Source organism: Delphinapterus leucas, chromosome 11 (assembly GCF_059928025.1).
Source record: "Delphinapterus leucas isolate spDelLeu-1000000601 "Yukka" chromosome 11, BTC_Dleu_Yukka2, whole genome shotgun sequence".
NCBI lineage: Eukaryota > Metazoa > Chordata > Mammalia > Artiodactyla > Monodontidae > Delphinapterus > Delphinapterus leucas.
In genome coordinates, this window is record NC_143139.1 from 39,184,214 (window position 1) to 39,207,250 (window position 23,037).

Below are 23,037 nucleotides of genomic sequence, written 5' to 3' on the forward strand. Positions count from 1 at the left end.
GTACTGAGATACACATTTTAATTTGTAATTTTGCTCTGGTACATTGAGGAGGTGCTTTACCCAAGTCTACTGATGGAATCTGACATTTGGAAAAAGGGGACAAAACTTGAAGAGGCTCAAAGGCATCCTGAGAAAAGAAGAAAGAGAAGGAAGTGTAAAAGACAGTAGGTAATCTCAGTTTTCCATGAAACACAATTTATAATTTAGTTGCATTTCATTAACCCAAATTACATACACTCACAAGAATGCACATTGAACTGCTTCAGTCCTGCCCCTCCTTTACCTCAAAGCAGATGGAAATTAGGTGGCAGACTGGGAAGGTTGCCATGGTGTACTGGCTACAGGGATTTAGTAGCAATCAAAAAAAAGCTCCAGAGTCCCTTCCCCCAACCATCCAAATGTGTGTTTCTCTTTTTTTCTCTCAAGTCCTTGTCTTAATTAATTCCATGTTATAGAGAAATCAGGGTGAGATTGATTTACTAGTGAGAAAAAATTTTTACTGCCTCCAAAATTGTTTATAGATGCATTGATATTGTTAGAAGTAAAATACTGATGAACTATAACTGGTCCATTTTTATGTAGAGCTAGCCACACAAAAAGTAAGAATTTAGTTTTTAAAAGTCTTATACAACATGCCCCCCATCTTTGAGACTTATATTTCTTACTGGTTTTTATCCCCCTGGATGACCTGCAGGCATCTCAAATTCAATATATCTAAGTGAAATTAGTTATTTTTCTCCATTACCCTCCTGAGTATTCTATACTCTCAATTATTCTATTCTCAATATCAGTTCATTGTCACCATCTTTCTAGTCTATCAAGCTAGATTAAAATAATAATAACTTCATATAATATTTACTATGTGTCAGGCGCTATTCTTAGCACTTTATATATATTATTAACTGATTTAAGTTAATCCCAATTAATCACTAAATTCTGTCAATTATATTTCAAAATTGTCGTAATAAATATTTGCAGGATGAACAAATGACTAATCATCTAAAGCTTGACCAATTTTATTAGCCTAAGGGCTTAGCTCAAGGGGAGGATGTGGCAGAATATTTAGGAATTGCTCTTTGAGCTTCCTCTTTAAGCATTACATGTATAAATCCATGAGCCAAAATAGTAGAAGATAACCCTTTGTAACATATTGGAATCATCCACTACACCAGTGTTTCCTAAATGTGCTGAAGTAACTAGGGTGCTAGTTAAAAATACTGATTCCAGTTCCTGCATTGAAGAGTCTGATGCAGTAGGTCTAATTCAGTAAATAGTATTCTCTTAGAATTAATAATTTACTGCTTGGAACTAAAGAGTTTTAATGCTTTGGAGTAGTGTGATTCAGTTACTTCTAAATTCTGATAACCCCCGAATAAACTGACAGAGAATTACTCTCCAGACAGTCATAATTCTGAAAGACGCAACTCCCAGTGATGTCCAGCTGCAAAAGGTTTTGGGAAACATTTCTCCATCTTCCTTTAGATTTAAAAATCAATTATGCATGTGCAGAAGAGAGGAAAGGCTGCTCAGCCTAAAAGATCATTTCTCTATTCCCCTTAAACATTGATTATGCATGTATTGAAGAGAAAGGATTAGAAAAGGCTGCAGTTTTTTTTCTTCATCTGCTTATAAGAACAGCAACCTGTTATTTAGTATACAGATTATAAGGGATGCAGAGGTTTATTCAAGGTAGCATGCCCTGAAATAAGTCCCTCCTCATGGTAAGATTGTCTCTGGATTTAGCATACTTTACTAAATAAGCTCAGTATTAATATTTTTAAATGATTTCAGTATTTTTAGGTATGTAAGAGAGACTTCACTCTCACCCTTCGTGTTACTAAGCAACGTATCATACAGTTGCCAGGAGACAGACTAGCAAGCTTGGGGGTAGTTCAGTTTTCCCTCATCACTTTGCATACCACATGACTGTACCCTAGAGAGTTTTACAGCCTTAGAGAAAAGAGAGAAAAGTTAATGGCCCATAGAGAGGATGGAAAAAGAGACCAGGATGAGGGAATAGAATAAGGAAAACAGCAAAGTATTTGAGAAGAGTGTGTGAGGTTGGACGAGGAAGGCTATTATGCAATTTCCTTAAATGAGTCATGAAAAAACCTTAAATTGCCAGTGCTCTATTTCATATTCTGTATGCTTCTATCTTTTCTAAAAGCATATTAGACAGTAAACTTGGAGAAGAGCTTTCAGGTAATATTCCTGAATATTTTCAGAAGGGTGGAAATCAATTGTAACTCTTACAGAAGACTGCCAATTACAAACACATTAAACAAGTCATACATTATTTAAAATTCCAAAGTCAGATATACAACACTATTTCCTTCCATTTCTCCCTCAAAATAGTAAAAAAAAGATAGTTCTAAGAGGGAGGTTATAATATAAATGTTCTTGGACAAATTTAGAAACAAGGTGGTTATATAGGCTCCTGGGCGGTATGTATTTCTGTACAAAATTTAACAAATCTAAATAAAGAAGGGAAAGAAGAAGCTATTGTGCTCTACCTAGAGGACTCTTGTATCTGAAATAAGAAACCAGGCTCTAGGTTTCATTGTGTGCATGTGAAAGGTTGAGTCTTTGTGTCTCTGTGGTATTTACTGTTGCTGGCAACCAGGAAGCTCCCTAGCGATTGTTGCTAGGTCCTCAGGGCCTCTGTTTGCCTGAAACCTTAATCAATGCCAGAAAGACCAGAGATAGAAATCGTTGCGCAAAATCCAGAGCCTGTTGTCCCCAATGGTCCTGCTGCAAACAGTCCATCTTGTGTTCAGTGAAAATCAGTGTAAAATGGAGACTTCACACAAAGAGTTCATCCTCAGCTCCCTCTTCACGAATGCCAGTGCTCTCAGTGCAGAGCACTAAGAGGACCCTGGAGGGATGGTTTAATAAAATAAGGTTTATATTCTGGTGTCACCAGCTTTGACTAAATACACAGTAAAGAGTCTGAGACAGGGAACACAGACAAGAAAGATTTCGTTAGATTTAGATGACTTCCTATTCTGAGGTAGGGTGGCCCCCTTAATGTTTGCTGACAGCATGACACTGTAGTGACCACAGAAGCCATGGTGCAAATGATGGCACCATTTCAAATAGGAATCCAGAAGATTCTGATAAAGATCCATGTCAGCTATATTCAGTATCTTGTAAGAATCTATATCTATATCTATCTATCTATCTCTCTATATATATATCTGAATCACTTTGCTGTACAACTGAAACATTGTAAATCAACTATACTTCAATTAAAAAAAAAGATCCATGTCAGCATCATCCCCGGAATAACAGACGTTGTCTCTTGAAATTAAACATCAGCTCTTAGATGAACCTCGCAATCAATACAGCCCACTTACTTAAGCCATCCTGTACAGATGCAGGCTTTAAATTTTGTTTCCTGTGTAACACCTGCCCAGTCATAGACAGTTTTAGCTCTGAATTTACCTGGAAACAATTATAAATCTGGGGTGAGATTTATTATAACGCTAAGACATTATATCTACTTAAAACCAGGTATCTAGCCTCCGAAAGTAGGACTGAGAGCTACTTATTATTGTCATTATTACTAATTTTTGAGCACCTAATCAAGGTAAGGACTTTGTATGTATTATCTAACTTAATCCTTAAAATAATTCCAGGAGATAGGTACAGTTATATTCAGTTTTTTCCTCAGTTGAGGAAACTGAGGTTCAGAGAAGATAAATAATATGCCCAGGGTCTCTCACAGCTAATAAGTGGCAAAATGATAATTTAAACCTGGACCTATCCTGCTCAGCTTTTGACTCTGAACTACTATTCTATGTATTCCATTTAATAGAGAATGCTTTTCATGTGGGAATAAATTGTGTAGTACATCATTGTGTCAAGGTGAAGAGTATAGGCTCTGGTGTTCCTCTGTCCCCTTGTAGGGTAGTTGAAACTCAGAATGTCTGCTCTCTCTGTGGTTGGCTTTGCCACAATGGCTCTACCAGGACAGTCCTCCAGAACCCTGCAATTCCCCATCCTTGCATTTCCCCAAATCTAGTTTATTCCATATGTAATAACACCTAGTGGAGTCTTTAGATGGATGGTTCAGATTGGGCTCTGCAGTCCCAGTCCAGTCAACCTGGCAGTTCTTTTTCAGTGTGAGGAAGGCTTGCCTCTAGAGCCTTCCTGTACTCACCTGATCTCTTCTTCTCATTTCCTTATCTAATAAGAACAGGAGATCATTTTTAGGGGCTGTTTAGTCTGAATTCTAATTTAGAAAAGAAAGCCTTTTAAAAGAACAATCTGGATAGCTGTAACATTTTACATTATCCAGAGTGGTTTAGTGCTTTGGAGCCACATTGTCTCAAAATCTTCATTCCAGGGACCTCCCTGGCAGTCTAGTGGTTAAGACTCTGTGCTCCCAATGCAGGAGGCATGGGTTCAATCCCTGGTCAGGCAACTAAGATCCCACATGCTGCAAGGTGTGGCCAAAATTTTTTTAAATAAAAATAAAAGGAAAATATTTTTAAAAATCTTCATTCCAGAATAAATCTTGCCTTTCTCGTTGCATAACAAACTCCATTGAATTGATATTTCAAAGCAAAGAAATATTTGATGATTAAAAAATATTTTATTTAAAAAAGCTTTCATTCTTCCATACGCACTGGGCAAAAAGCTTGAAATAGTTACATGCAGGTGGTGTGCGGTGGTCTGCTTGTAAGGGCTTGTGAGAATTGATTGTATGTACCTCTTCCCAGTTCTGTATTTAGTGATCAGAATCACATTGGTAGCTTGAAATTGGTCATGAGGGAAGAATTTACACCATGGAAATTGGCCAGTGCTACAAATCGGGGCTTTTTTCCCTCTCTGAGAGCTAGTTGTTAAACATTTACTAGAAAACCGCTAAGAGAGGAGTTCTCAAAAAGCAATGCATCAGCTGTTTAACTTCAGTGAAACATAGTCAATCCTTGTGTTACTGGCATAATGTTGCTGAACTTCTCCTCTATTGTGTAAATGAAGTCCTCAGCTCAGTGATGTGTACTAGTACAAGTATTAAATGAGGGCATACAGCTTATACCCTTCAAGCATAAGACTTGGTAGAAATTATGTTCGATATTTGACACAGGGCAGGCTATGGTACCATACACATCTTGTCAGAATGTTGGGTATATCTGGGAATGTCTAAGAGTGAAAGTAAAAGCAGGTTGCAGGGACAGCATAATTTCTCATAACAGCATCTGTAGGTAGCTTTTGGATTCTGAGATGATAGCCCAAAGAGTCTTTATTGAAATCTATAGATGATAGGCCTAGTCTATAGAGGATGGGCCTATGTGTGAGAAGCCTGTGACCCAACTTAGAATGGTAACTGTTAGAAAAATGGAATTTTCTATTGCTAAATGATGTGAGAATATTTATTTCTTAATTTATTACTATGTGCCAAATATGCACATTTTACAGATGACAAAATTGAGGCACAAAATGTTTATAAGTAAGTTTCTGAAAGATACCAAGTATATATTAGAGCCAGAGTTCAAACCCAAGAAGTCCAAGTTCTAATCCTTTATAGGCCTTCTGGTATATTTTTTATGTTAAATGTAGATCAAGATTAACATTTAGGTTTAACATAATATATAGAATACCACTAGTTCAGTGTTTTCAACCTTTGACCATCGACCCCTTGTAAAAAATACATTTTGCATTCATATTATATATCTGAAACAGAATAATACTCTTACTATGCATAATGTCATCTGGTATTTTCTACCTAAAATTCTATTCTATTTCACCTTTTAAATGCTGGCCACAATTCACTAAATTGATTTCTTGACCTACTAATGAGTAGTAAACCTACTGTTTGAAATTCACTGTACCAGATTTTTGTATATGTGGCTTCATGCCATGGCTCAGTTTACTACTGGTATCTTATTTTATTTTATTTTTTTATTTTTTGCGGTACGTGGGCCTCTCACTGTTGTGGCCTCTCCTGTTGCGGAGCACAGGCTCCAGACGCGCAGGCTCAGCGGCCATGGCTCACGTGCCCAGCCGCTCCACGGCATGTGGGAACTTCCCGGACCAGGGCACGAACCCATGTCCCCTGCATCGGCAGGTGGACTCTCAACCACTGCGCCACCAGGGAATACCTGGTATCTTATTTTAAAACAGAATTTCCAGTACTCTTATTTCCTTTCCAGTTACCCTATGGTCTAGTAGCAAAGTCCCTTGAAGATGGACATATGATCTTAAAAGATCTAAGAGGTAATGAAACCTAAATGAGGCTGATGGCAGTGAAAATGGAGAGGAAGAATCCAACGTGAGAGATTTAGAAGCAGATTTTTCAGGATTTGGTAACTGATAGGACTTGAGTGTCTAGTGTCCCTCCCCAGATGGTACAACTCATAATGTCCTAAGTGTCGAGGTGGGGCAGGGAGGTGAGATATAGGGTGTGGAGTCATGGGGCAATAGCCAGATGCAGTGACCCATCAAGTTTCCAGGCAAGTAGAGCTTAGGTTACTACATTCTAAACCTGAATTGCTAAGTCCAAATGGGTGAAACAAGAGGGGAGGCAAGACCTGAAACAAACAAGATGGAAACCCAGAAGAACCCCTGCCTGCAGAAATTCTAATGATCTGAGAAGACAACAGAAGAGTGAATACTGAGGAAAAAGCAAGCAGATGATTCCTATCTGTGGGTCTGAGTGTTCCCTGAGAGTTTAAGTAAAGGAGAAGCTGGCAGGCTCAAGATGTGCTGGACACTGTCCGGGACTCAAAGATTAATACATGGTTTCACTCCTTTAGGAGCTCAAAGTCTAGTGCAGCATCTTATAAAGGAGCATCATTAAGGAAAAACTTTTACTTTTTTACCATCCCACAATGCTAGGAATAATGAATTTGTGTAGTGCCTTATAGTTTACAGAGAGCTTTCACAATTTATCTTATTTAATCCATTCAACAACCTTGTGAGATAGATATTCTCATTGTCTTCATTTTATATACATAAGAAGGCAGAAACTTAGGTCTTGAGCTTAAGTATATCTAAATTTAGGTTTCATTCTCTTTCTACTAATTCAGAGCTATTTATCAACAATAAACTGTAACCGTTAAATGAAATTTACCTGATAAACTTTCCTACCATAGAATATGTGTTGGGAAAAGAGCGTAGTTGCTAGAAGATTCTATGATTAAAAACAAATGTCTGATACCATATCACACATATTAGGATGGCTATAATAAAAAACGCAGATAATAACAAGTGCTATTGAGGATGTGGAGAAATTGGAACCTCATACATTGCTGGCGGGATTGTAAAATGGTGCAGCCACTTTGGAAAACAGTTTCGCAGTTCCTCAAAATGTTAAACACAGAGTTACCATATAACCCAGCAGTTCCACTCCTAGCTATATACCCAAGAGAAAAGAAAACAAATGGCCACACAAAAGCTAGTTCACAAATGTTCATAGCAGCATTATTTGAAATAGCGAAAAAGTGGAAACAACCCAAATGTTAATCAACTGATGAATGAACAAATAAATTGCAGTATATCCTTACTATGGAGTATTATTCAACAATAAAAAGGAATGAAGTACTTATACATGCTACAACATACATGCACTTTGAAAACATTATGCTAAGTGAAAGAAACCAGACATAAAGAGCCACATATTGTATGATTTCATTTGTATAAAATGTCCAGAATGGACAAATCCATCCATACATAAAGCAGATTGATGGTTGCCTGGGACTGGTAGGGAGAGGGGGTATGGGAAGTGGTTAGGGGAAATGGAGAGTGACTTCTAATGAATACAGAATTTCTTTGCAGGGTGATGAAAATAATCTAAAATTGATGTGACAGTGGTTGCACAACTCTGTGAATATACTTAAAACCATTAAGTTGTGCACTTTAAGTGGGTGAATTTTATGGGTTAGATATAATTGAATGGGTTGATTATATCTAAATAAAGCTTTTTTAAAAAGAAAGATGATAGCCATGAAAAAAATTATTTCCTGGTTCTCACTGAATAGGTCTAGAAATAATTACATGCTAGTAGCAAAGAGCTCCTTTAGCACCAAGATTGTAAGTTGGAAAAACTATTTCAGAACATTTAGGAGGTCAGAGAATCCTAGAATAGAATGTGATAAAGGGATCTAGCTGTATGACAAATGTATGAGCCAACCTCTCTGAAAAGCATGGGGAGAAAAGGTGCTGATTAAGTAACTTTGGAAATGAGTGGAGTCTGTATGACTAAAAGTGAACGGAGTCATACATAAGTACTATACTCTAGTCAATAAAGTTGTTTCCCACAAAGGTACAGGTTAACAATTCCGAAACCAGTGTACATCCATACTGGAACTGAACAATCAGGTAAATGGATGGAGAATGGTGAGAGCCAGATTTCTTCCTTAGTGCTGGAGTTGGAGGTTACAGACAAGCAAGAGGAGAAAACTAAAATGATCCATGTGATAATGGATTAGAGTTCAAGACATCAGTGTGAACCCATTTTTAGCTTGATATAGATACAATTGTTACATATAGAAATATTAATAAATATGTGTGTATATATACAGATTAGTATACATACATATATTTCCTTTCTCTGTCAGCTGAGAGTGCCTAGAAGCAATGACACACCCCAATATGAACAAGCACACCTATCTTGTATTTCTAATAACATTCTCTGGTAAAAGGAACCAGAGCTCCATGGAGAAATGGCTGATTCTAAGACTAGGATGATAGGGCTTCCCTGGTGGTGCAGTGGTTAAGAATCCGCCTGCCAATGCAGGGGACACAGGTTCAATCCCTGGTCCGGGAAGATCCCACAGGCCGCTAGAGCAGCTAAGGCCGTGTGCCACAGCTACTGAAGCCCACGCACCTAGAGCCCATGCTCCGCTGCAACAAGAGAAGCCTCTGCAATGAGAAGCCTGCGCACCGCAAGGAAGAGTAGCCCCCGCTCGCCGCAACCAGAGAAAGCCCATGCACAGCAACGAAGACCCAACACAGCCAAAAAAAAGAATAGGGCAAGAAATATACAAGATGATCCTGGAGCATCTTGTAGCGCCAGAAAGTAATAAAGTGCTCAAGAAACCCCATAATGATGGGGTTATGTCAAAGGGACACAGGAGTGGACCGAAAGAGCCCAATGGCCAAAGCTGGAGCAATCCGAGCACAAATAAATAAAGTAATATTGGATTAAAACCCAAGATATAAAATCAATATCTGATAATTGAATGAATAAATAAATGGAGGAGAATAGACAAAATTCCTATGCAGAAGAATTCCAAAGAATTTATGTAGATACTCCTCCCTTAAGGAGATGGAATATACCTTACCACTCCTTAAGTGTGGGTTGTGCATAATAACTTCCTTCCAAAGAGTACAGTATGAAGAGGGAGGAGAGGAGTACCTTTACAGTGGAAAAACCTGACAAACATTACCTCAGCCTAGTGATCAACGTTAACATCATCGGTGATAAGTCATGTTGATAGCATGAACCTCTGTTACAATGTGATGAGAACTGCATTTTACCACTGTGGTCTTCCTCTTCAAGCCCCACAGTCCCAGGGTAATCATGAGAAAAACATCAGACAAATCCCAATTGTTGCACAGTCTATAAATATCTGACCATAACTCCTCAAAACTGTCAAGGTCATCACAAAGAAAGTCTGAGAAACTGTCATAGCCAAGAAAAATCTGAGGAGACATGTTGACTAAATGTAATGTGGTATCATGGATGGAATCCTGGAACAGAAAAAGACATTACATAAAAGCTAAGGAAGTCTGAGTAATGTATGGACTTCAGTTAATAATAATGCAGCAATATTGGTTCATTAATTGTAACAAATATATCATACTAATGTAAGATGCTAATAATAGGGGAAACTGTATGGTGTATATGAGATTTTTCTTTATACTATCTCTACAATTTTTTCTGTAATCTAAAACTATTCCATAACAAAAAAATTTATTTAAAAAAAAATACAATTTCCTACTAAAAAGAAGCAGAGCTTTTTGGAGAAATGGCTAATTCCTTGTCTGGGGAATAAAATGTACAGTATGAGCCTGAGATATCTTGTTATTCCAGAAAGCAAGTAAGTTCTCAAAAAATTAGTTGGATTGTGTCAAAAGGACACAGGAGCTAACACGAAGAGACTCTTCTTGGTAAAAAATCGGACACCATAAGCCTTCAAAAGAACAATTACTGCAATTGATGGAAACACACTGGTCCTATTTTTAAAATCACGATTTCATGAAGAGATTTTACAGAGAGAAAGTGAGACACATTCATCGCTATATTCTGAAAATTGGCAATATAAAGGTAAAGAATTAAGCGTTATCCTATCTTTTCCACATAAACTATGTTTCAGGCAACCAAATAGCACTTCTTTACAAAATAATTTTAGCTGATAAATGTAGGGGAAAGTCCAGGATTAGAAAATCACTCTTGCAACTCACTGTCACATCATTGCTTCAGGCAAAGATCACCAAAGGATGATACAATTACAAGAAAGACTGATGGGGAATTTTACAGTGGAGGGCCCAGATGGTCACAACCTGAACCTACTGGTGAGTCTTAGTGTCACTAACAGTTGAGTAACCAGAAATTGTGTGCTTTCTGATGTGGTGCGGTATGAAGCACACAGCACTACCTGTGATCTTTGAACCTGGATCTAAGCAAGCATTAGCACTGGCTTAAGATTTACAGGAAACATGGAGGATAGAGGGACAAGTTAAAAGAACCATTAAGAAGCAAATAAACAAGAATGGCCCACATTCTTTTAATTATTCAACAGGACAATGACATGGAGATAAAGGGGGAAAGAAATGGCTTTAGAGGAAAAGAAATGAGACATAACCAAAATAATGTGTTCCCCTTATTTGGATTCTAGTTGAAACATGCTGATTATAAAAATGAATTTTTTTAGATAATTAGGGAAATCTAAAAATGGACCAAGGAATTGTTATAAATTTATTAGGTATGAAAATGGCATTGAGGTTATGTAAGAAAATGTTCATATTTGTTAGAGATGGATATTGAAGTATGCAGGGGTGAAATGACATGAAGTCAACTTTAAAGTAATAAATCAAAAATGAGAAAGGGATAGATGAAGCAAGTGTTGCAAAATCTTGATAATTGAAGTATCTAGATGATGGGTATATAGCAGTTAATTATACTATTCTCTCTACTTTGGAATTGTTTGAAAATAATCATTAACATTTTTGAAAAGCAAATTGCAGAAGACCTACACCATATTCCATTTTTGTAGCCAGTGTGGTGGGCTCTATGATACAATGCCCAGATCTCCCTTTACTGAGGGCTTGTTGCCCCAGCTGCTGGGTGTGCTGTTGGCAGATGCCCTCAGCTGTCAGCCGCTTCAGAGACTGCCTCAGCTATAGAGAACTGCCTCGCCCAAAGTCATGCCACTTCCTGAGGTGGCTAGGTCCAGTGACTGACTGATGTGGCAGTATAAAGCCCTGACCATCTCAGCCCAACTTAGTACAACTCTGAAGGGCCATTCTTGCTCCAGAGAGCTCTGTGGGGTTGGCTAAGGCAGCTGTGGGGCCTGCATGACAACTTGACATCCCTCTGTCTAATCCTGCCTGCTTCCTTTCCCCCACTTCCCCAGATGTTGATCCCAAGGACAAGCCTCAATAAACACTGTGCATGCACTATTTACAATAGTCAAGACATGGAAGCAACCTAAATGTCTGTTGACAGATGAATGGATAAAAAAGATGTGGTATATGTATATACAGTGGAATACTACTCAGCCATAAAAAAAGAATGAAATAATGCCATTTGCAGCAACATGGATGGACTTAGAGATTATCATACTAAGTGAAGTAAGACAGAGAAAGACAAATACGATATGATATCATTTATATGTGGAATCTAAAATACGACCCAAATGAACTTATCCATGAAACAGAAACAGACTCACAGACATAGAAAACAGACTTGTGGTTGTCAAAGGGGAGGAAGAGTGGAGGAGGGATGGACTGGGAGTTTGGGGTTAGCAGATGCAAACTATTATATATAGAATGGATAAACAAGGTCCTACTGTACGTAGTACAGGGAACTATATTCAATATCCTGTAATAAAGCGTAATGGAAAAGAATATGAAAAAGAATGTGTGTGTGTGTGTGTGTGTGTGTGTGTGTATAACTGAATCACTTTGCTGTACAGCAGAAACTAACACAACATTGTAAATCAACTATACTTCAATAAAATAAATTTAAAATTAAAAAACAGAAAAAACACTGTGCATGCTAAACTCCGTCTCAGAGTCTGCTTCCCTGGGAATCCTACTTGTGACAGTCTAATGGGTTGAACTGTATCCCCCCCCTAAAATTCATATGTTGAAGTTCTAACCTCCAGTACCTCAGAAGGTGATCTTATTTAGAGATAGAGTCTCTAAGGAGGTAATCGAGTTAAGGTGAGGTCATTAGGGTAGGCCCTAATCCCTTGGTATTTTTATAAAAAGGGAAACTTGGACATATCTGAATTGTGGGAACATGTGCAAAGTTCTCTTGCAGAGTTTGGCATTACAAGTGAGGGAAGTATGGAGGACTTCCCTGGCAGTCCAGCGATTAAGACTCTGTGCTTTCACTGCTGAGGGCGCAGGTTCAATCCCTGGTCCGGGAACTGGGGAACTAAAATCCCGCATGTCACACAGCGCGGGGGAAAGAAAAAAAAAAAAAAGGATAATAACAAGAGAAAGAAGTATGCACAAGCACAGAAATCTATGTCCCTTCATAAGGACCAAAGTACAGATAGGAGACTTTCTTTGGTAACATTCACTTCTGGTCCTTCTGGGTTTCTTTCATGGCCAGTGGAATGTGACAGAGGGGAAAAAAAATCCCTGCTTCCATTTTTAATGCTTCAGGAAACATGTTGCTCATATGAACTCAATGTTGAATCACCTGAAATGACTCATTTATGTAGTTTTGAGAAGAGATTCAGATTTCTTTAATTCTAATGTTGACTGCAGTAGGAAACAATGTGCTTGACCTCATTCTACATCTTGCCGGAAAATAAGATTAATGTTTACCTCAGAACAATAATATGAGGCTTAATGTTTCAGAGGAGGCTTGTGACGAGTAGTGTTTAAGATATCCAACCTGTTTGGGCTGCAACTGAGTTTGCCTGTTTTCTTGTTTAGCTAAACAGGAACCCTAATTTGTTCTTCCTTTAGTACCAGCCTGGGTGCCTGGTATTCCGCCAGAGGCCAACAGTCCTGGACCTCTCACCTTTTGAGGATGATAATTAGGGTTTCTGAAGCCGTAGCCAGGTAGGTCACTGCCTCTGCCCCTTGTGTGGTTGCATTACTGGAGGGTATGCCTTCCCTGCTGCTCAGGTGAAGAGCCCTTCTTCCACAACTAACACTTTTCATACCCAGGAGGATCGCTTAGGGCTGAGCAGCTTCAAAAAGACAATTAACATATAGTGGGAAAGCAGTCCAGTCTCAGAAACTTGGCAACCAGAGGGACTGCAACTCAAATTACACATCTAAATGTTGGGAGTAGGGAACAATGAAAAGCAACAATTGCTTAGTGGACATTTAAAACCTATTTTCCTAAAGCAACAATCATGTCTCTTTTTTTTTAACCCAAGGTAGAGGACACTGTTGAAGCTCTTCTCAGAAAACAGGTGGAATTGAGGAGATTTATTTATGACTTACTGGAAGCACAAACAGAAGGTTTTTTTTTTTTTTTTTTTTTTTTTTTTTATTTTTTTTTACAAACAGAAGGTTTTATTGTTGATAGCTAGGCTGGGTGGATGCCAGGAGACACATCCCAGAGGAGCTGTGCTGCCAAGCACTGACACAGAGAGAGCTGACCTAGTCCTTTTTTATGCTGACTGCCTACCCAGAAATTATATTAGAGAACAGTATTGGAAGACCCAGTCATTTAAAATAATTATGGAGACTTTAGAGCAATCCTAATTCTAAGGAACCATTTGAAGGGAAATAGAGAAGGAATATAATCATTAGCTTTATGTGGAACTACTGTTCAGCTTGTGTAGGGAAACTGCCTTGAGACAGCTCTACATGGCCAAGCATTCAGTATCATCATCCTTCCTGCTCCTCTGAAACTACAAATTTAAATTCAAGCTTTCAGCAAATGCCTCGTAGACACATCCAGGGGAAAACATTGTTGTAACCAATAATTTTAGGTTTGGGAATATTTTTCAGATTCTGAAGTGAAAGTCAGAGGGGGAAAGGGACAGTGTGTGCATGCTGGGAGGTTTGGGGGAGAAGGGAGAGGGAGGAGGAGGGGAGAGAGAAAGATAAACTTTTAAGGTAAATTGTAATTTACAATGCAGGATAATGCATAGATTTTCTCAGACTCAACAGAATCATAAAATGTCAGGGCTGGAAAGAGTTTTAGCGATGATTTTCCTGTCCCTCACTGGTCATCTTACTGAGGAAAAGTGGAGTGACCTGTCCAAAGAGGCAGAGCCAAGTAGTGGCAGAACTGGGCTGAAAGCCAGGTGTGCTCACTCTTCTCCTGGCATCCTGACCTCCCATCACATCTGCATTTGATTCCCACCTTGCCTGACAGCTCTGGCCCCTCAGCCATCAGAAGTTTTGGACAAAGGGAACAGTCAGCAGATGGGATTGTGATTCAGTGCAATTGCCTTCTAGCCTTGTCTTGTATCATCACATCCTAAAATAAATAAATCAATTCTGATTTTTCATTTGGAAAATGTGACACTTAAGTGTAAAAGAAGAGGAATAGCCCCAAAGAATTTTTTTTACAAAGCAATTCACATTCTATGATCTTTTTTAATGGTATGGATCACACACCCATCCCACAACTGCCTAGGTAGTATTATCTGGGGCAGTCTCATAGCCCCTCCCCCTCCAACAATAATTTTTTTCTCTGTAGCAACCTGAGTCCCAAGGATTTTACCAGGATGCAGTCCAGGGACCACATGGGACTTCAGGTGTTGGCTCTTCCAGATAAGCTGATTGAAGCCATTTAGCTTGTAGAATATTGGGGGGAGGGGCATGCATGGTAATTGGTATAATATAAAATATAATAATAGTGTGTGTCTAGAGCTCAGCCTTGGGTCTTTAATTACCTTCTTCTCACCTTTATTATTGTCTTGTATTCTACTAGACATACTGTCCCCTCAGCTACCAACAGGCCAATACAGTAATTTATGTTTATTTCTTTGAGGTACAGACAATCAAAAACAAAAAAACTACACAAATATGGACTCTTTAGTATGAATTCTTAGCAGGTGGCTGATACTTGGCACCCAGAATACTCCAAGCTTCTGAGTTTTATCTTGTCATCTAATGCTCATTCCCCATTTCCTTATGAAGTGAGGGAGATAATCCTCTTGCTTTCCTCACCTGGTCTCCAGGACCCAGGTGAGAGCATATATGGGGGCAGTGGTGAGATGCTCCTCAAAAATGGGGAAGTAAAATTTTCCAGATAAATGTTTAAAAATAATTAGTGTCTGTACAAATACACCCTTTTTGTCTTAATACAAGAGTTTCTGGTTCTTTTAGGCATCTAAAAGAAATTTATATGTAACCTAATAAATCAGTAACAATTAATTTTTAGGCATCTACTCAGTGTTCACTGATATGCTGAGCAATGTGGAGGGTAATAGTAATAGCTAATGTTTACTGAGTTCTTACAACGTGCCAGGCATCTGCTGAGTGTTGTACATGAGCTGCCTCATTTAGCCTTATAGCCACTCCTATGAGATAGGTACTTTTACTATGTCCGTCTTAAATATTAGGAACTAAGGCACAGAGGAGTTAGCCATTTGCCCAATGTCATACAGCTGGCAAGTAGGAGAGCCAGGATTTGAGCATATTTTGATTCCAGAACTTATGATCTTAAGGAACTATAAATCATGGTTCCTACCCTAAGTAAATTTATAGTCTAGTTGGGAGAAACATGACTAATACACCAAAAATGTATACCACATGTGTATTGTGCCTTTGCCAAGACTGTTCCCTCCACTGAGGAGGGCAAATTGTGTGTTCAAGGCCTGGCTCATATGTCATCTAAGGGCCTTTTGTCTCCACCACGCTGGAGGTGGTCTGCCTTCCAGGGTATAAGAGGTGACATTTTATTTTTAGAAACAGACTTTTTTTTCTTTTCTTTTAATAGATTTATTTATTTTATTTGTTTATTTTTGATGTATTAGTCAAAAATAAATACATTAAAAACAGAAACTTTCCTGGTGGTGCAGTGGTTAGGAATCCGCCTGCCAATGCAGGGCACACGGGTTCGAGCCCTGGTCCGGGAAGATTCCACATGCCGTGGAGCAACTAAGCCCGTGCACCACAACTACTGAGTCCGCACTCTAGAGGCCGCGAGCCGCAACTACTGAGCCCGCGTGCTGCAGCTGCTGAAGCCCGCATGCCTAGATAATGTGCACCGCAACAGGACAAGCCACCACAATGAGAAGCCCGCGCACTGCAACAAAAAGTAGCCCCCGCTCGCCGCAACTAGAGAAGGCCCGCGCGCAGCAACGAGGACCCAACACAGCCAAAAATAAATAAATTAATTAATTAAAATTTTTAATAAAGTCTGTTTCTAAAAAAAAAAAAAGTCACCTCTTATACCCTGGAAGGCAGACCACCTCCAGTGTGGTGGAGACAAAAGGCCCTTGAAGAGATGACATATGAGCCAGGCCTTGAAAACACAATTTGGCCTCCTCAGTGGAGGGAACAGTCTTGGCAAAGGCACAAAGTCTGGTGGCATGAAGGACAAAACTCCTAAATGTCAGACTAAGCTCTGGGAAGATCAATCTGTTGGGGGGGTATAGGGCACTGGGAAATGCGCCTAAGTAGGAATAAACTACATTTAAGGATAAGACCCATTTGGAAACTATTATTTTAGAGATATGTTGAAGAATGAAGTAAGTAAAACTTTTAAATTATCTTTCAGAGTCCAGTGAGAAATTAGTCCTGGACTCTTTTAAACAATCTTATTGGGATATAATTCATATACCATACAATTCATCTTTTGAAAGTGTACAATTCAATGGTTTTTATTTTTATATATTTTTATTTTTTTATACATTTATTTTGGCTGCATTGGGTCCTCATTGGGGTGTGCGGGCTTTCTTTAGTTGCAGCGAACGGGGGCTACTCTTTGTTGCGGTGCGCGGTCTTCTCATTGCGGCAGCTTTTCTTGTTGCAGAGCACCAGCTCTAGGCATGCAGGCTCAGTAATTGTGGCACACAGGCTTAGTTGCTCCTCGGAATGTGGGATCTTCCCAGACCAGGGCTCGAACCCATGTCCCCTGCAGTGGCAGGTGGATTCTTAACCACTGCACCACCAGGGAAGTCCCCTCGGTGGTTTTTAAATATTCACAGAGTTGTGCAGCCATTACCACAATTAATTTTAGAACATTTCATCACCCCCCAAAAGAAACCCGTACCCATATCCACCCTTTGCCCCAGCTCCTGGTAATTTACTAATCTACTTCTATCACTATGGAGTTGCCTATTCGGGACATTTCATATAAATGGAATCATATGATATGTGGTCTTTTGTGACTGGCTCCTTTCATAAATGCTAGATTTTGCAACTCTATGATTTGTCATTAAATAACCAATGGTTATACATTTTCAATTGTATTAGGAAGGAATAATAGTAAATATTTGGAAAACAGTCAGTGGGGCAGGATGGTAGTGTAAGAATAAAGACCCTGGGCCAGGAATCAGGAGCTTTGAGTTCTAGACTTGTTTCTGCTTTTAACCAGGTGTGTGATCTTGGGCAAGGCAGCACCTCTCTGGGCCCCAGGTCACCATCTGTAAAATAAGAGGAATGGGATTAGAACAGTGATTCTTAGCCTTTAATGTACAGCAGAATTACATGTGAAGCTTTCTGAAAAATATACAACCCTGGGACCTCATCCCAAGATGTTTCAAGAGTCCTGAGGTAAGTTTGTTGCTTGACAAAAGTTAAGAATTTCAGGGCTTACATGTTCTTTAGGTTTCCTTCTAGATCTGAAAATTTGTTTACCTGTGAGGTTAAATTTATTTACCAAAGCATTTTGCCTAGACCCATACCTGCGGCTTTTGGTCAAGTCCCTCTGTCTGTGGTCAGTAATTACACCAAATGGAAGGTCCTTATGATGATGCTCTGGATGCAGCAGTTGCTGGTGGCAGTGGTCCTGGGCGCCTGACTTGAGCTCATTGTGAGTCATAGTAAAACTAAGAGCAGTTTGCCTTTCCGAATGCTTCCCACTTTACCACGGACAGAAATAACTGAAAATAAGGAACAAGCTATGTGAGTAAATAGCATACGTATAGTGTATTGCTAAGCACTGAAATCTGTGAATGTGAATGTGTGTGTGTGTGTGTGTGTGTGTGTGTGTGAGAGAGAGGAGAGAGAGAGAGAGAGAGAGAGAGAGAGAGAGAGAGAGAGAGAGAGAGAAAGAGAGGCAGAGGCGGGGGGAGGGGAAAGAGAGAGAGAGAATGCTTGACATTTTAAAAGCCCATTTCCCGATAGACAGCTGGTCAAATTCCTAACTGGTGAGGCTGGGAAGAGATACTGAACACTCTTTTTGTTTGTTTGTTTTACGCGGGCCTCTCACTGTTGTGGCCTCTCCCGCTGCGGAGCACAGGCTCCGGACGCGCAGGCTCAGCGGCCATGGCTCACGGTCCCAGCCGCTCCGCGGCATGTGGGATCTTCCCGGATCGGGGCACGAACCCGTGCCCCCTGCATAGGCAGGCGGACTCTCAACCACTGCGCCACTAGGGAAGCCCCTGAACACTCTTAAGGGGAAGTCTTGAGTTCCCTATATTCTGTTTACATGAAAAATGTAGACATTTGACCTTCTCCTTGAGTATTAGCAATTTGTTGCTCCCGTTCTTTTTTATCTCTCTTCAGCTGCCAAACACCTTCTTAAAGCAGAAGGGGAAGCTAAAATTACAAGCCTGGCCTCCACTTAAGAAAAAATAGAGAAAGAAACCTCACAAATGTAAATGAATTAACACTCACCATTACCTAATATGCAGTGTTCAAATTAGCAGGGAGAGTTACTTGCTTCCTAATTTAGATTAGCTACAAAATCAACCTTCAGTGCATGTTTTTGTGGCCATCTTACATCCCTCCTCAAAGCTTCCTTTCACTAGGTATAAAATAGTTTTATTCTATAAACCTTATAACACTTTTCCTTTTGAGTTTACTATGTCTGATGATTTTCATGTCCTATTTCTCTTCATCCCATTTATCTCTGTGCACAATTTTCTGCTGTATAGTTTTTCACATTTTTTTTTTTTTTTTTGCGGTACGCGGGCCTCTCACTGTTGTGGCCTCTCCCGCTGTGGAGCACAGGCTCTGGACGCACAGGCTCAGCGGCCATGGCTCACGGGCCCAGCCGCTACGCGGCATGTGGGATCCTCCCGGAACGAGGCACGAACCCGTGTCCCCTGCATCGGCAGGCGGACTCCCAACCACTGCGCCACCAGGGAAGCCCGTTTTTCACATTTTGATATCTCTGAAATCAGGAAGCATCTCACAACCAATGGTATCTGAAATTCAGTGAAATATCGTAAGTTCTTTCTGAGTGAGCTTTTCTACCTCCTACCAGCCACTGAATGATGTTCTTCCTTACAACCATTTGGTTCTAATTCATAAATTGTGTAAAAGTCTTGCCTTATTTTTGTGAAATGATTTGATATTAATATAATTCCAATAGCACTCTGATGTATATATTCATAAGAAGTGGCACATAAGTCTACCTTATTTTAATGACTATATGATATTCCATTATTTGAATATATCATAATTTTATTAGCCAGTCCCTACTGATATTATATTATAAATAATGTTCAGATAAACATACTTTGTATACTTACCTAATTATTTCCCTAAGATACATTTCTAAAAGTAGAGAATTATTACTAGTATTAATAGTAATACGAGTGCAGCAAGCTTTCCTGACACTATGTTTTCATGTGTTAACTGGGCTATAAACCTTTATTTCTGGTCTAATGATGATCATTTCCTTTCTCTTATTCATTTTTTTTAGTGTAGTAAAACATATAACATAAAGTTTACCATTTTAACTATCTTTAAGTATACAGTTCAGTGACATTAATTATATTCACATTGTTGTGCAAACATCACCATCATCCATCTCCAGAAGGATGATCTTTTTTAAGGCTATATATTGCCAAATTGCCCTGTAGAAGTAAATAACTGCTGTTCCTCACAACAACTTATTTATCTATTAAATACATTTGTTGAATAGTCTCATGTGTCGAGCAATGTACTAGATACCCATAAATATTATATTAGTTAAGATGGTTTTGTTGCAAATGACAGAAAATCCAACACAAACTGACAAGCAATAGTTTTCTTTCCAAGTATGGCTGAATTCAGTTCTTTTTCCATCACCAGGACTCTGTTTCTCTCTCTCTTTCTCCTGGTTGTGTTCTCTCCAACTATTGCCTTCATTTTCAAACATATTTGTCTCTTGTGGTATGAAAATAGCCCTGCGCCTAATGACCATGTGCGGAAGAAAGAGAGTGAGAGATAGAGAGAAGAATCCCTCTTCCAGTAACTGAAGACAGTCCTGAGATTTACTATGATTGGAAAGGCTTAGAGCACGTGGCTCACCTAAACCAGTGAGGCCACAGGAAATGGAACAATAACTGGCTGATTTAGGCCTGTGTCTTGTCCTCCACCCTGGGGCAAGGTGTTGGGGGAAGCCGCATCCAGATCACAAAGACCAAGAGCAGAGAATTCACAGAGAAAATCAGGCATGTTGCCAGAAGAACAGGAAGGGACACTGGTGACAAAAACAATGTCCACTTCCATTCAGGAGTAGAGTGAGGGTATCATATAAGAAACCATATCACACATCTATAAAAATGCAGTTAACGAAGAGAGGAAGTGAAGTTTTGTTCAATATATCTTTTTTTTTTTAGGCATATATAGTCCATGTACTGTACTAGGTACTGATGCTATAAATATGTTAAAAAAAATTCAGCCGTGGCCTTCAGGAAATTTATACTCTAATGAGGAAACAGACGTATAAACAGATCTAATAGGCTGAGTGTCAGGAGAGATGGGGGTGCCGCAGAAGCCCAGACAAGGGCACCCACAGTCCAGCCTGAGAACACAGGAAAGGCTTCCTGGAACAGATGACACCTGAGCTGAATCTTGCCGTATGACATGAAGAAAGGTAGAAAGAGACTTCAAGGTAAAGAGAACTTCATGAAATGGTTGGAGGGGAATTATAAATAGTTCAGTATCCAAAAACTAACATCTGTTGAATGCTACTATATGCTAGACTCTACTATATGCCCTTTTCCTATAATATTGATGTTTCATATAATTAATATGTTCAGAGAAGAGTGAATACCTGGCATCCTGGAAGGAAGGTTCATGAAAAGGAAAACAAAATAAAACAAAACATAACAAAAACAAACAAATAAACCCAGAAAGATCAGGCTGATAAAAGCAGGTTGGAATCAGATTATGGAAGTGCTTTCAATATCTACATTATACCTAACTCAGTAGATAATAGGAGCTAATGAAAGTTTTAGGGCAAGGGTTTGACATGATCAAGGCTGTACTTTATAAATATTTTCCAGATTTGATACCTGCAAGATGGGAGAGAATGGAGAAAATTGTATTTGGAAGACTATTGGAGAGGTTGCTAAAATATTCCAGCCAGAGGACAAGAGTCCCTTTCTACCCTCCTGACTCTCAGACACTGCTGACCTTCTTGTAAACTCTCTCCACAATGCCCTCCGGAATCTTTGCTTCATTAGACCTACCTTATATTCTTAATCTCTACAGAGTATACCCTTCTCCTCCTTGCCCTAACTGAAACTTTTTTTTTTTCTCTCAGGAATTCACTTCTACTGAGCCCCCTTGAGCAGAGGTAATTGATCATCCCATTGGACCAGAGCTTGCCCATTTGCAAACCATTTCTAGCCACCTCGCTCCTCCTGTGAGGACCATCCAGCCCTCCCTCATCTTCCAGGCTTCACTTACTCTCCCCTCTTACGTTATACTCTACTGAAAGTTCTTTGGCAATTGTCATTTAGATGCTAAATCCAATGGGTTTCATATTTTAATTTGGGGTATTTGATTCTATTGACTATTGTTTCTTGACAGATTCTCTAGAAATTATTTTTTCCTGTTTCTCCTCATACCCGACTGGCCATGCTTCTTAATCTCTTTTGCAAGTTCTTCCTATCCCCACTTCTTAAATTTTATTTATTTATTTATGGCTGTGTTGGGTCTTCGTTTCTGTGCGAGGGCTTTCTCTAGTTATGGCAAGTGGGGGCCACTCTTCATCACAGTGCGCAGGCCTCTCACTATCGTGGCCTCTCTTGTTGCGGAGCACAGGATCCAGACGCGCAGGTTCAGTCATTGTGGCTCACGGGCCTAGTTGCTCCGTGGCATGTGGGATCTTCCCAGACCAGGGCTCGAACCCGTGTCCCCTGCATTGGCAGGCAGATTCTCAACCACTGCGCCACCAGGGAAGCCCCCTCTATCCCCACTTCTTAAGTGTAAGTGTTCCTTGGGCTTCTTCCTCAGCCATCTTCCCTTCTCACCTGCCATGCTCCTCTAACGGTTTGAATCTCCACCCAAGTGTTGGTGAGCTGACAGCTCACAAATCCACACCACCAGCCCCAGGCTCTCTCCTGAGCTTTAAAAATTTACGTGTCCAACTGCCTACTAAGCAGCACTAAGTCAATGTTTCACTGAAAGTCCAAGTCCACATGCCTGCAAGAGTAAACTCTTTCCCGTCTCCCCAGGCACCCAAGCAAAACCTAGAAGTCACTTCAACTCTTCATTTCACTAATCACTTATAATCAGTCACTGAGTATTGTTAATTCTGCCTTTTTACTGTCTCTCATAGCTCTCTTCTCTCCGTTTTCAGTATAACTTCTTATTTATTTGTTTATTGGCTGCATCAGGGCTTAGTTGCGGCACGCGGGATCTTCGTTAAGGCATGCGGGTTCTTCATTGTGGCATACGGGCCTCACTCTAGTTGCAGCACACAGGCTTCTCTAGTTGAGGCGTGCAAGCTCAGCAGTTGTGTTCCGCGGGCATAGTTGCCCCACCTGCATG

At 39.7% G+C, this 23,037-nt stretch overlaps 2 long non-coding RNA genes across 2 annotated transcripts in view; one reads left to right on the forward strand and one right to left on the reverse strand.

Moving 5' to 3' along the window:
• Positions 1–13,666, forward strand: part of LOC111174068 (uncharacterized) — a 25,246-nt gene extending 11,580 nt beyond the window's left edge. The window contains exon 3 of the long non-coding RNA XR_002644359.3: positions 49–13,666. This is a non-coding gene — a long non-coding RNA (uncharacterized LOC111174068). The remainder of the gene's footprint in view (positions 1–48) is intronic.
• On the reverse strand, positions 13,661–18,305 carry LOC149747988 (uncharacterized). Its single transcript, XR_016394918.1, has 2 exons — positions 18,009–18,305; positions 13,661–17,747 (listed from the first exon to the last, which is right to left on the reverse strand). It is a non-coding gene; the product is annotated as an uncharacterized LOC149747988 (long non-coding RNA).
• Between the last annotated feature and the right edge of the window lie 4,732 nt (positions 18,306–23,037).